Here is a 14254-nt window from a genome sequence, read left to right as displayed (position 1 = left end):
ATTACCAATGGCAATCTCATCACCTTCCTCAAAATCCTGTCCCTACCCCACCTGCCAAGAGAAGACATTCACTTCCCCCACCTCAAACAAACATCTGGGGTTTTGATAACATTTTCACAACTCTTCCAAAAATCTCTCATTGTGTTTGTTTCCAGAGGGAACGCACATCTCTTCTTTATACATCAACTCACCAATTTTGACCTTACCTACTAAAACTTCCCTCCCCCTGAACACACCAAGCCCTGCAGTAACCTTTCTGACCAGCATCATACTCATTGTGCATCACTCTGAGCGTGTAGTTTATGCAGGAATCTCTTCTCTGCATAAATTCCTCTCTGGCTTCACATCCCAGCCAACAGGATTTCATTCATGCTAACAGCAAAGCCAGCTTCAGTGGTCCAGTCATAGGGTTATTTGGTGTGTTATTTGGTTTGGGTTTTTTCAATTTACACTACAATTAAGGATCCCAAAGGACCTAAACAAACAAACAGAAAAAAAATAATACAAAGGCTATATTCACACCATGTGGAGATCACAAGTGAGGTTCAACCTTCAAGCCATTAAATCCACATGGTGTATCATGCCACCAGATGTTTATTGGCTTGGGTGGGGCAGCAGGACAGTCATCTCCACACACATCAGGGTGATCCCCTTATATTGCTTTGGAGCCTGTGCTAGCCTGGACAAACCAGGCTGGCATTTCTGTGTCTTACACAGTTCCAGCAGTTTGCAGAGAGACAGAGCATGTCAGCACTATAAACAGATTTCCTAACTTCAGTTCCACTGAAAACAGAACAACGCAACCCTAACAGCTCCCAACTCTTCCCCTTCCCTGCCAAGACATCCGTTCTAATGAATACAAGCCAGGTCTGGATAACGAGACCTGGACGGTCTTAAAAACTTCCATAACACGCCTTTGAGATGGAGCATTACCTTCCCAAACTTTCTTCTGGTTGATTTCTTCATTATAAATTCAATTCTTTCGATCCCACAAGCCACAAAACATCGTTCTTTCTCCTCCACCCTTTGGGCAAAAAACACAGCTGAAAGATTGCCCGTGTTACAGGCGTCCTGCACGGAGCAGCTGCGCAGCGCTAGCGGCGTGAGCCCCGCTCCTCTTACAGACTCCCCGCAGGCACGCAGCAAGGCACACACGGCGCTCAGAACATGTGCTCTGGCCACAGCAACACGAGATCCACAACAGTCCAGTTAAACAAGAATCTCTTCACTAAAATTACCTATTTATTCTTCCCATTCTTTTCCTAGTTATATTTTGTCTTCCTCCAAACTGGGCTGCCAATGTCCCCCCCTGTGCTTAACCCCTTATAATTAATCAGGTGTTTTATCTCCTGACAAATAACAAGTGAAGAGATACAAAGCGCATATATTTTTCATTCATTTTGGGGTTTTGATCCTGTATTTGAGGTTGACTTGATTATTAAAAAAAAAAAAGCAAAGCATCTCTTGGATTTACTAAGTCTCCCAGACACCTTTTGCTTATTCGCCTTGTTCCACTAAGGGCACCACGAAAGGCAGTCAGCCCATCTCACACGCAACATGCACCAACAGAACCTGTGGCTGACTTTTATTCGTAATTGAACATACAATGAATAAAAGTATCTCTGAAAAGCCAGGTAAAGATTTACATGTATGTCAGAGGGCCAAAGTAACTGCGTCGATCTGGAGCCTCGGTCGGTAATGCTGCTGTAAGGACTTTTGTGCTTTCTGTGGCAGAGGATGAACGTGCCGAGAACGTTACATACAGTTCTCAGTTCATGAAACAAAGGCCAGGGTAGCAAGGCACCCTCTTCTGAAAAACTGTAGCATGACTTCTGCATGGTCACGAAGGAGTATGGGCTATAAAATTCTATAAAATCTAGCAGAACCGGACTCGATACTGCTTGTTTGAATGAAAATCACACCCCGCCCTGAGCAGTATCTCTACTCTTTTAAGGCTTTCCGGCCTCTAACGTACCCGCACATTCTGAAATACAAAACTAAAGTATTTCCCCCTTTGTTTCCTGTTTGGGACAGAAAGATTTGGATGACCCAGGTATAACAAAATCTCATGGTTTTGCAACAGTAACCAGAACTGATGCTGCTGCAAGGGCAAGGACTGGGTGGGGGGCTGACCTTACCCTGAGCACCCAGGTCCCATCCTCTGGGCAACCACCATCCCTCCAAGCATGCAGAACCGATTTACTTGCAGAAGCAAAAATTTACCCAGCAGGAGAAGAAAGGGCAAAAGTAAAAAGAGATTTAAAAATGGCTCACAGATCCACGCCAGGAGCAGATAAGAGTGAAATATACTTTTGTAGCAGCAAAGTTAGTACAAATTCTAGACCACCTGAGACCTCAAAATAACACTGAAGGGCTTTGGGGACCTACCCCTGTCCTGAAGACCATAAATGAGGAGGATAAGACAGGCAGGGCAGGCTTTTGCCTGCATTCCCAAATAAAAAGCAACGTTATGCTCAAGGTGCATATCACAAGTGTCAACACAGTAGCATAATTCTGAAAAACACATCTTCAAGACACATAAAAATCCAGAGAGTCAGCACCAGGGCCAGTAAGAATGGGCTGCACCGACAGAAACCTCTTCTGTCCACAAAAGCACTCCACCACATCAAGCCAGAAGTAGTCAGTGGATTCTGCTCGGATTCCACAGGCTCACACTGCAGCGGCCTCAGCAGATCACAACAGACAGCACGTATTGCAATTTTCCAAAAGAGGAGTATCAACCAAAAGTGCAATTTGAGCTAGCGAATTGAAGAATTCAAGCTTGAAACACTGGTGTAACTTCTGCTGATCAGGAGCCTGGATGGGGCAAACCACCCCCACCACCCCCCCGCTGCTGGGGCAGGTGGTGCTTACACAGGGCCCCCAGTGTCTGTCACATCCTCGCGCTGCTTTACCAGTGAATTAACCCCGACCCTCCAGCAAAGCAGTGGCTTTCTGACTCTCCACCTTGGGAAGATGTCTGTGCAATAAATGCCAATAGGATCCGCTGTCTGACCGGACTTCACTGCCCGGCTAGAGAAGTGTTAGGATGGATGATGGCACTGTGGCATGAGGACTTAGGCCACCAAAATGAACAGAAAATCAAAATTAAAACCCGTGCTGAAATACTAAGGATTTTTTCTAGCATGAACTTCCAGAAAGCAACATCTAGAACTGGAATAACTGTGTGGAACTTTAATGTTTGAATGGAGTTTTTCAGCTTGATAGAAAGTGGTGGTTTGGTTTGGTTTGACGTGAAGAGAATGCCATGGCTCTGGCACTGAACTGCACCGTAAACATCTGACCCAACTCTGCAGCAGGTTCTCCAGGAGGCAGGAGGCATCTCAATGCACCTGTGTGCTGGGAAAAGAGGGAATTGAGACCTTGCTCAAGGGTCCGTGTGGGCTGTACTTAAGCACTCCCCTACATATGTACCAGGTTACAAATCAAAAATTACAATTATCAAATAGGAACAGCAGCCCTGACCCTCCTCTACAAACATCATTCCACTATCAAAGCTCAATTCTGTCCTTCCCACCCGACACAAGTCAATCGATTTGGTAGCTTATTCTGTTTTAAAGCCAAAGAAATTCTACGGAGATCAACATATTACCTTAATAAAAGATTGGGAAGGAGCTGAGTAGAGAAGAGCATCATTCCCCAAGGAACCCTTCCATATCCCAGGACACTTAAGGTGGCCATACGGACCCAGACTCCTGCCTCGCAGGCAGCTCACGCGAAGAGTCAGGCTCTGCCAGGCTCGCTAGTGAAGTTGAGCTCCAGTTGGGAAGTCAAGCTCCGCAAATACCAACTTGAGTGCCAGTTCCAAGTGTCGGTCTTGCCGTACTTAAAATTGCCGTAACTAAAAATCCCTCCCTTCCAGTTTAAATGCTTCCCTGCCCCTTCACATACAAAAGGTCAGAGAATCCCCTCCCCTGCACTGTCCTTAGGCGGCTGTCCTGGTGTAACCCCGACCGGCGACCGAGCCCCACGCAGCCGCTCGCTCGCTCCCCCCCCAGCGGGATGGGGGAGGGGGTCAGAAGGGTAAAAGGGAGAAAACTCCTGGGTTGAGCTAAAGACAGTTTAATGGGTAAAGCAAAAACTGCGCACGCCAGCAAAGCAAAACCAAGGAATTTATCCACCACCCCCCACCGCAGGCAGGTGCTCAGCTGTGCCCAGCACAGCAGGGCTCCATCCCACCTAACCACCATCACTTGCAATGCCCCCTCCTTCCTTCTTCTTCCCCAGTTCTACGTGCTGGGCATGATGCCATGTGGTCTGGGATATCCCTCGGGTCAGTTGGGGTCAGCTGTCCCAGCTGTGTGTCCCCCCCAGCTCTCACTGTGGGTGGGGTGAGGGGCAGAGAAGCCCCTGGTGCTGTGCAAGCACTGCTCGGCAATGACTAAAACATCCCTGTGTTATCCAGCACAAATCCAAAACTCCCCATGCTGGCTCCTGTGAAGAAAATGAAGCCCACCCCAGCCAAAGGCAGCACCGCGGCTGTGGTGTGACAGACAGGGACAGCACGGCAACACCGGCAACACGTGTCTTCTCGGGGGAGAAACCTGCTTGGGAGCAGTGGCCAGCACCTCCCCGGCCCCCGCCGCAGAGGTGTGCTGGAGGCACCGCTGTATAAATTAAGACAAAGTCAAAAGAAAAGGCACCGACTTCATTTTCATTTTCACAAGACTAAAAGGTGAAGGGACGCTGACTTTTTCAAAAAAGCTGGGGAAGCACCTCTGCACCCCACAGCGATGCGGCACCCCAGGCTGGAGCTCCTCACCTTGCCCCGGAAAGGAGAGAGCCGAGGGGCCGGGGCGCGGGGCCACGACGTCACACAGGTTGAAGCCTCTCCCCACATTAAAGCCTAAACAGATCACAGGACATGAAAGGATAAGGCTGAATGAAAATATCTAGACCAAAATTCAGGCTCGGGGTGGATACAGAGTGTTTCTGGATCACAGACACATTTCACTTCAGACACACTAAACAAAACATATCATGGACAAACTACGAAGGCAACAATAAAACCAATTATTTTCTATGATCAATAGTTTCAAATAATTGCAGCAAAAAGCAAATTGAACACACTGCGCTGCACAAAGCCTCTAAAATGGAGCAGAACTATTGAGTCTTTTTGTGAAGACTTGAATTCCTTATTGCTCTAGGGCCTGAAACAACAGATCTACCATACGGCTTTCCCACCCGGAATGCACTTGGCGTGGGTTTGTCTCCCTCCACACGAATTCACATTCCTTCACCAGACAGGCTTTTGAAGTAAAATGTATGAGGTTTTGCAGCATCGAAAAAAAAAATTTAAAAAAAATCAACAAACGAAAACCCCAAAACCAAACCAACCTGAACGGGAAGCCTATCATCAGGGACATGCAGTTTCTTCCCAAAGCTGTCCCCAGACCTGGCGTGTGTGGGAGCAGCTGGTACCTGCAGGGCAGCGAGCTCAGGGAGCTGCACCCTGGCCCCCTGCCCACCCCAGGGTGCGGGCGCAGGGCCAGCTAACTCGGGTGCTTCCGTCACCCACCCCCCGCTGTCCAGCCAGCACTGCCGAGGCTCTAGGTCTCGCTTCCTTTCTCCAGCTCCGTCGTCTGTGGAAGCTCTCTAAGAGACGGATCCAAAGCCTGGAGTATATCAAGGCTCAAGTGAAATAAGGCAACCAAACAGCCCAACTTTTACAGGGAGGAGAAAAAACCTGGGTATGCTTCTGCTGGGACTCGTGTCCTAAGTATCTCCCCTGTCAAACCAGGCTTACTCCACACAAGAAGTGGACTGAGCGTACATGTTTTCTTCAAAATGCAAAAAACCTAGGTCACCAAGCAGATTTTGAACAAAGAACAGCTTCTTCACTCACCACTGAAACACCAGAGGATGTGGCGTGCCTGATTCAGAGACAATCCAGGATGCCGCTGCTAGAATCTCCACAAGTTGGATGGGAAGGAGCAATGGGAAGAGGGGCACGCTCCTGAAGACGATACGGAAATATTGCTCAGAGATGCACAGATGCATTTAGGAAAGCATTCATTTCAGCTGGAGCTCCAACTGGCCACAGCTGTCAAGACTAGTAAGTTTACTAACAGCAAGAAGAATTGCAAGCAATATATGTCTGCTACCGAACGGGGCTGGCACAAGGCAATAGGAAAGCAAGCAACAAACAACTGGTAGTAAAGGAGGGTGGAACTGCGGTCATCGATGCAAACAAGGCACACAGGTGTCTGTGGGACCTGAGAGGATGCATCCAGGCGTCCCATGAAGGAGATGTGGCTGTCATAATTGCAGAGCCATTCTCTACTACCTTTCAAAGGTCACGGAGATCACAGGGGAAGGCCCCTGATGACTGAAAAAGGGCAAAATACTGCACTTCTCTGCAAAAATGCAAGAAGACAGACCTGGGAAAACCCCAGAGCAGTTGGCCTCACTTCAGTGCCTGATAAAATTACGGAACATATTGTTATGGAAGCTCTTTCCAGGCACATGGAGGACAAGATGGTGACTGAAAAAGCCAGTTTGGATTTACCAAGGATAAATCATGGTTGACCAATCTCAGTACCTTTTCTGATGAAGCAACTTGCTCCATGAATGAGGTGAGCTATGGATGTCATCCACCTTGAGTTCAGTGAAGCGTTTGATACTTCAGCATCCTTGCGGACAAGCTGCTAAAATATAGACTAGAGAGCTGGACCATAAGATGGTAGAAAACTGGCTAAACTGGCTCAGAGTCTGCAGTTACCTCAGAGTGGTGGTTAATGGCTCAAAGCGGCAGCTGGGCACAAGTGGAGTTCCTCCAGAGTCAATACGAGGTCTGATACCATTCAATATCATTATAAACAACCCAGACGAGAGGACCAAATGCACTCTCAGTGAAGCCTGCGGTTGACAACACACTGGGAGGGGTAGCAGATAGGCCCGGAGGAAGGGCCATGGGACACAGCCACTGTGGCAGGCTGCAAGCCTGGGCCCCCAAGAACTGCATTAGGTTGAATGAAGATAAAATGTAAGTCCTACATGTGGGATAGAGTGGTACTGAGCAGCAGTACAGGCTGCATATGGTCTGACTGGCTGCAGCGTAGCTCTGCTGGAAAAGAGATGAGGCTGCTGACAGACAGCGAACCACGCGCGAGTAAACAGCTGAGGCTGCACCTGGAGCACGTGTACAGCTGGCAGATCAAGGAACGCAATTATTCCACCATACTTGGCACTTGTTAGACCACACCTGGAATAATGTGTCCAGTTTTGGTTGGAGAAGGTCCAGCAAAAGGCCATCAAGATGATAAAAGGGTTGGAGAACTTGACATATGAAAAAGGTCAAAAGAATTCCATTCATTCAGCCCAGAGAAGTGAAGGCTTGAGGAGATCCAATCAGCCTTACAGGCAGCTGCAGAGAAGACAAGAGGTTGTCTTTTCATGAGGGTGCATGATGACCAGACAGGAAGAAACATGCACAAGGATACCTCAGAGAAAATTCTGTCCAGATCCATGGAAACAGTTCTTCACCCTAAGAGCAATAAAACAGTGGAACAGGTTGCCCTGAGAAGTGGTGGAACATCCCCCACTGGAAATGTTCAAGATTTGGCTTGACAAGGCCCTGGATAACAACGATGCTAAGGATGTGCTTCCAATGGAAAGCTGGATCAGATGACGTCCAGAAATCCCTCTCAGCCTAGACTTCTCTATCGTTCTTTGATTCTAAGTTCCATCCTCCAAATCAAGGTAAAAACAATTTGCAAAAGCTAGACTTGCCATGTTGCAACTTCAGCAAGCTGTTGTCACATTCCTGAAATGGTTCAATGCACATAGCCCATTAGACATGCAACTGGTTTATGACTAAGCATCCCACTAAATAAAATTCTATTTGTATTAAAGCTGGACTTGTTGGACTAGCAGACTAAGCAGCTGTATAGAAGGAAAACTCAGTAGGGTAGAAAGGTCCAACGCTCTGCAGAGCTTCAATCCTCATTCACTGCCAATGGGAAGGACCACATTAAGCATCATAAAAGTGACAGGGTCAGGAGTGAGACCGAGTAAGAAAGTTCTGAATATTAAACTCAGCTTCAGCAACAACCAAATTGTAAAGGCAGGAAAAAGAAAATCTGAGTGAACACAACTGCCGCTATCTGGTGTCTGCCCCTTGCTGGTGCTGGCCGGCTTCACCCACGTACTGGGCTGCAAACAACTGTCCAACTCCATCCAGCTGCTGGGTGTGCTGCGGGGCAGGGAGAGCACTGGTGCTGGCTCAGTCACACTATTGATACAGCTGTCACAATGAGCTGAAAAAACATACCCTCGGATTTCAAAAGTTTTCTGCAAGTCTTGCTTCCACAGGACACTTACAAGAACTTTGCAGTGAAAGTGGTGGATTTCAAGTTTCCTTGGAAGATTCTGCTCTCGATTTTACCTTTCACTGGAGTGATAATGTTTTCTTAGCAGCAACAGCGCATTACTGTGTTGGGTATCATACTGCTAAACTTCTTTCTACACCTAACGGAACAGCTAATCTCTGCTCTGATTTTCCTCATCTATAGCCTTGGATGTACAAGATGTGTGTTTAAGAATGCCAGAAATTACTCATCCGCATGAAAAATGTTTCTGATAGCCCCAAAGCAAGGTCTAACCCTAACTGAACCAGACATGCCAGTAAAGGCAAAGACAGACACACTGGAATACTGGCTGGCCAAAAACGCAGACTTTATGGAACTACAAAAAACAGTTGCCTGAGCAAACAAAAAAGGTTATGACAATGCATTCACTTTGTCCTGCCTTCTGTTCCTACAGAACTAAACCTCTCCTGAAGAAGACCTTTCTCCCCAATCAGATTGCCCCAAATTACTGGCTTTTATACAACATTTTTTATTTAGTGCTTGGCTCTAATCTGAATCTTTCAGTGCCCTCAGATGAGGAATCTGTGGGATATCATGCACGTAGTGATGCTTGAAGTAGAAATAAAGTAGGAACTTGTGGCAAGTTACCAGTTTCCCACTCAAAAAACATTAGAAAACAAGTGAAGGATGTTAAGTGAGACCCACTTTCACTATAGCAGTACAGGTCAGAACAAAGCTTGATTCTTCCACTCAGAAGTGACAACTAATCAAAAGGAAAAAAAAAACCCAAAACCAACCAAACATAAAAAACAAAACCCACACAAACCACAGAGTACTAGCTCATATTCGGTGAGAAACATGGAAAATTTCTGTCAGAGTAATGATGAGCTCAGCTCATTACATACACTGCCCCGCACCAAGACAGCCTAGAAACTGGCCCAGCCCTGTGCAATAAAGTCTGTGCTTTGTCCCAGCATGAACTACAGATTTGGTAGCTCTATGACATGGAACAATTACCCATGCACTCGTTAATGCCACTGAAAAACACCTAACTGCCATTACTTTAAAAAACAAAAAATCTCCACTTCTTTCATGTGAGAAGAAATTCAACTGGGCCACAGAACAGAGCCCAGGGCAAAAACGTGGCACTGGGTAGGGAGGAAAAAGTAGCAATCCGGAGGAGTTTCCATCAGCACAAAGTAAGCCTTTTTAGAGCAAAGGCAAGATACCTGGCTAACACCCTCAGCGAGAACAGTGACTGGACTAATTGTATAAAGTATTTTAATATATAAGCTCTACTGGAATAATCAACATGACACCCTGACTCAAAAGGCTGCAAAATAGCAAAGATAGCATTAGCAGCACTCATTTTTTGCATTTCCTCTTGAAATTTTTCCTTCTTACCTATTAAAAGAGAAACTGCTTCTTAAGGACTACAAAAATGCCTTTGCACTTATCCTCCAGGATAGACTTGAGTCATCTCAGCTGACACAGACTTCCCACCGATGGCTGCCACTGCTATGATTCTGACCTTCAACAAAGATGCGGCTACTAGCACAACTGCGTCCCCGCAAGGCTGCATTTGTTCCTCCTACTTACAAATACAGTGGAACGGAGAACTTAACTTTTCCATCTCCGTCCACTCTTCTGTACCGGCAGAGCAACCCGTTGCCAAAAAAAGTGATTAAAGGTTCTTGACTGCAATATTCCAATCCAGCGTTACTAAGACCCCACCAGCAAGAAGAGGCTCAGGCTGTAGCTTCTCTCTATCGGTGCTTTTTGAAGAAGGCATCAGAATGTGCCATCACAGATGAGAAACCCAAAATCATATAAATGGGAAAAAAATTACGTCTTTCAAGAGCTAAAGATCAGGTTTTTTTAAAAAAGCAGGTAGGAGTTGCTACTGTCTCTGCAGCCTGGTAAAATATGAGGGTTTATGCTGGCTGCAGCTGGGAGGTAGCAGGCTTTTTAGAAGAGGTGAAAGCCGGCAGCGAGTCCTCACCACCCCGTGCCCATCCAGACCGGCTCTGCTGGGCAGGGAGGAATGTCTGGCAGAAGTACAAAACTCCATTAAAACACAGTTTCTTTTTGCTTTCAGACTTCTTTTGTTGTTGTTGTTGTTGTTTTGAAGAAGAGCATCCTGCCAAAAACCAGATCACCACACAATGTAACATGACAGGACCAGAGCGCTTCGGCAGTGTGCTTTTCCTGGCTCACAGCTGTGACTGTGCGGTCCAACCCAGCGGTTAGCATTGAGCCCACAAGTGGCTTCCACCGCACTTTCTCCATAGCAGGAGCACCAAGCATTCCTGAAATCCTCTCGCAGTCCACTTTACTCCAGGAAGTATGCCAAACAGGATGATGAGAAACCCAGCCTATGCTGCAATTAAATGTAAAAACAGAGATACGCTGCTGAACGCATCCACCGTGCGGAAAAGGCCAGTACAATTCCACAAGGCAGGCAGGCCAGTCCGACACACAGCCCTCCAGATCCTGTGAAAAGGAGCAGTAAACTCTGAGAGCAGCCAGGATAGGTTTTGTGAACTCGGGAAGCAGACCTCGCCACTGACCTCGCTGACCAGCACACTCATCACCTGAAGCGAGCAGCAGCATCATTCCCTTACTCCTTTGACACAGGGATACCTGGCCCGTCACACAGAGCATGTGAAACGCTTGGGAGCCATTCAGCTGCACCACAGCGCAGCTTCAAATCCCTTGGGAGAGGAAGAAAACTGCCAGGCAGTGACAGAAAGCGATGCCTGGCATGGCAGCATGCTCCCAGACACCCTCCTGCTAGGACTGCCCCAAGTCAGAGAGACGCTGCTACAAACACCCGCAGCACATGCACGTAACAGATGTGTTCAGAACTGTCAACGCAGCACATCTGCACCAGATTTACTGCACAGGCAGGGGCGGAGCACACTGCCCACACTATGCCGCTGAGCCACCCCCTGCAACAAAAAGCAACTGGACACTAATTATTCCAAACACTTTGCAAGGGAAGCTCCTCGTCCATTCAAACAGAAAGCTGGCCTCTCCTTCCTTCAAAGAGTCTCAAAAGCAGAAGTCCATGATAAGATGTGCATACCCAAGATAATCTGAGGGCAGATTTCTTCTCTCAAGAATTTAAGTGCTTTGATTACACCGAATTCTCCTACCACAGTACCACACTATTGACAGAGCAAAGGGGAACAAAGTCATGTTTATAGTTGTGTTCTTAAATGGGTGACGGATGCTGGTAAAAGATGCAGGCACAATGCCACTAAGGACGGGGGAAACTGGAGAGAAAATTAGGAGTAAAACGATACCTTCATAGATTACTTTGGCAGAAGATGGCTGCCAGTAGCTATATAGTAAAACAAGAGTTCTGGCCATATATAGAACAAGACAGGCCCCAAAAATGCACTGATGACCGGAATTTTAGACATAATCATAACTGGCTGGGGAAAATGGGATTACCTTACATCTCATGAACAACTACAGTTGTCCCATAGCACTCAAGTGGGGACTTGGAACTGCAAGTACCAGGCCAGTGCCACACCATCTCACTAGCTCAAGTTAAATACGTCATAATGGAGTTACAAATACTTTGCGAGTAAGTTTTCTAGCAGAAAATATGAGTAGGAAGTATGAAGACACCCTGACAAACATTCTACAACATAATGGGGTCTATCTGTTCAACCCCAGGGAGTGTTTGGGACACAAGAAGAATGAATATAACTATCCAGCAGCCAAAAAACCCCACTTGATTTAAACTGTTCACGTAAGGAACCCTAAAAGGAATTTCGATTTGCATTCCCTTGGCAAAAGCACATATGATGCACGCTTAGAAAAGGAATGAATTTGGCTGGGATGAAAATTCCAAGAGTGTTAAGAGGGAATCAAAATACAACACACACATGTGTGTGCAGCAGAGAAGGTAGTATTTCAGTTTACAAAAGCACACAACTCTGTAAAGATCTCTGAGCTACTCGCTTCCATTTTAGTAAGGAAGCTTAGCAAGTAAATTGACAGATCTCATGCTGACGCAAAATTTCACCATACTGTACATCTCCAGACCAATAGTAACTCTTATTTGTATGTGCAGACTCATTTGTGACCAATTTCCAAACCCAGTACAGTTCATTTTCTGACGCATAATCTGGTCTGGACCCTGGCTTTCCAGGAAGTTCTTGATGTCACCTGGAGATTAAGAGCCGACATCCTTCTCCAGAGGCCTCTAGGACCACTGGCAAGAGAAGATACTATTCTGTGTATTTTGCAATAATTGCTAACAAGCATAGCTGGTTTGCTTGGATTCAGAGTTGCGGGAAACTGTGCTAGATGAATGGAGAAGGTTATGGAAGAAGAGAAAGGCAAGTTAAAAACACAGATTCTTTATTTAAAACTCAGAGGATGCCTTGGAGATAAACAAAGTAACCTCAACAGATGCCATGCATCAAAAAAAGCACGCAACAGGACTTGCATGAATGACCACATGACAGATATCATCAACCCCAAATTGTGCAAAGCGTGTGACATGGTCCCACACAACATCCCTGTCTGTAAAATGGAGAGACACGGATTCGAGGGCTGGACCACTTGGTGGAAAAGGAATGCGCTGGGTGGTCACGCTCAAGGAGTTGTGGTCAACGGCTCGACGTCCGGGTGGAGATCAGGGACATCAGGGGTCCATATGGGGACCAGTATTACTGAACATCGTTCCTGGGGACACGGACAGTGGGACTGAGCACATCCCCAGCAGGTTCCGGGTGACACCAAGCTCAATGGGGTGGCTGACACTCCACAGGGACCTGGACAGGATGGAGACATGGGCCCCTGCAAACCTCATCCAGTCCAACGAGGCCAAGTGCAAGGTCCTGCACCTGGGTCAGGGCGGTCTTGGGAACATGGACACGGGCTGGCGAGGAGCGCGCTGAGAGCAGCCCCGCAGAGAAGGACCTGCTGGTACTGCAGGATGAGAAGCTCAACACGGCCCAGCAACGTGCGCTCACAGCCCAGAAAGCCACCCCAGCCCTGGGCTGCATCCCCAGCAGCGTGGCCAGCAGGGCGAGGGAGGAGGCTCTGCCCCTCTGCTGGGACCCCCCCCAGCGCCGCCTCCAGCTCGGGGGTCACCAGCAGAAGGACACGGACCTGTTGGAGCGAGTCCAGAGGAGACCACGGAGATGGTCAGGGGCTGGAGCCCCCCTGCTGTGGGGACAGGCTGGGAGAGCTGGGGCTGTTCAGCTGGAGGAGAGAAGGATCGGGGAGACCTTACGGCACCTCCCAGTGCCTGACGGGCTGGCAGGAAAGCCGGGAGGGACTCTTTATCGGGGCCTGTAGTGACAGGATGGCGGGTAACAGTTTTTAAACTGGAAGAGGGAAGGTTTAGATTAGAAATTCTTTACTGTGAAGGTGCTGAGACACTGGCACAGGCTGTGGGTGCCCCATCCCTGGCTGGGCTCAAGGCCAGGCTGGACGGGGCTGGGAGCAGCCTGGGCTGGTGGAAGGTGTCCCTGCCCGTGGCGGGGGCTTGAACTGGGTTGTCTTTAAGGTCCCTTCCAACCCAAACCATTCTGTGATTCCATGCCTGGACAAAAATCAGCTCCCTTAACCTAGACAAGTTATACCAGGAAATGAAGGAAACCCATTTGAGTTTCATTTCAGCCTACTGTAGCTCTTGCCAGCAGACTTCTGAGCAATACAGACAGCTGACATGGGGAGCCTGGTGGGGGCAAAACCTTAAAGGAAAAAACTTTGGTATATTCTTATCCATTTGTGATCTGCACTTTTTCTTGGTGAAATCTTGCATTATCCAGCGATCCTATCTTCCATGACTTCTGCTTTTGGTGGTATGTGCCAACAGAGTTAAACATTGAAGTTGGCTCGAAGAACTGCATCTTCTCCAGACATGTAGAGTAAGGCAGGTTAATTCCCACAAAGGC

General features: G+C 47.5%; 1 protein-coding gene across 2 annotated transcripts in view; it reads right to left on the bottom strand.

Annotated features, from left to right (window-relative positions):
* ZNRF3 (zinc and ring finger 3) overlaps positions 1–14254 on the bottom strand; it is a 96080-nt gene that overhangs the window by 42150 nt on the left and 39676 nt on the right. Inside the window, exon 2 of one of the 2 annotated variants that reach the window (XM_037375313.1) lies at positions 5867–5977. The exons of the other annotated variant lie outside the window; for it this stretch is intronic. The gene's annotated coding sequence lies outside the window, so the exon portion shown is untranslated. The remainder of the gene's footprint in view (positions 1–5866; positions 5978–14254) is intronic. 2 annotated transcript variants of the gene reach the window in all.

The sequence above is a fragment of the Falco rusticolus genome, chromosome 1, assembly GCF_015220075.1.
Source record: "Falco rusticolus isolate bFalRus1 chromosome 1, bFalRus1.pri, whole genome shotgun sequence".
In the NCBI taxonomy this organism is placed as follows: Eukaryota; Metazoa; Chordata; class Aves; order Falconiformes; family Falconidae; genus Falco; species Falco rusticolus.
The sequence above is the reverse complement of the archived record's forward strand: the minus strand, read 5'-3'. Positions and strand labels throughout refer to the sequence as shown.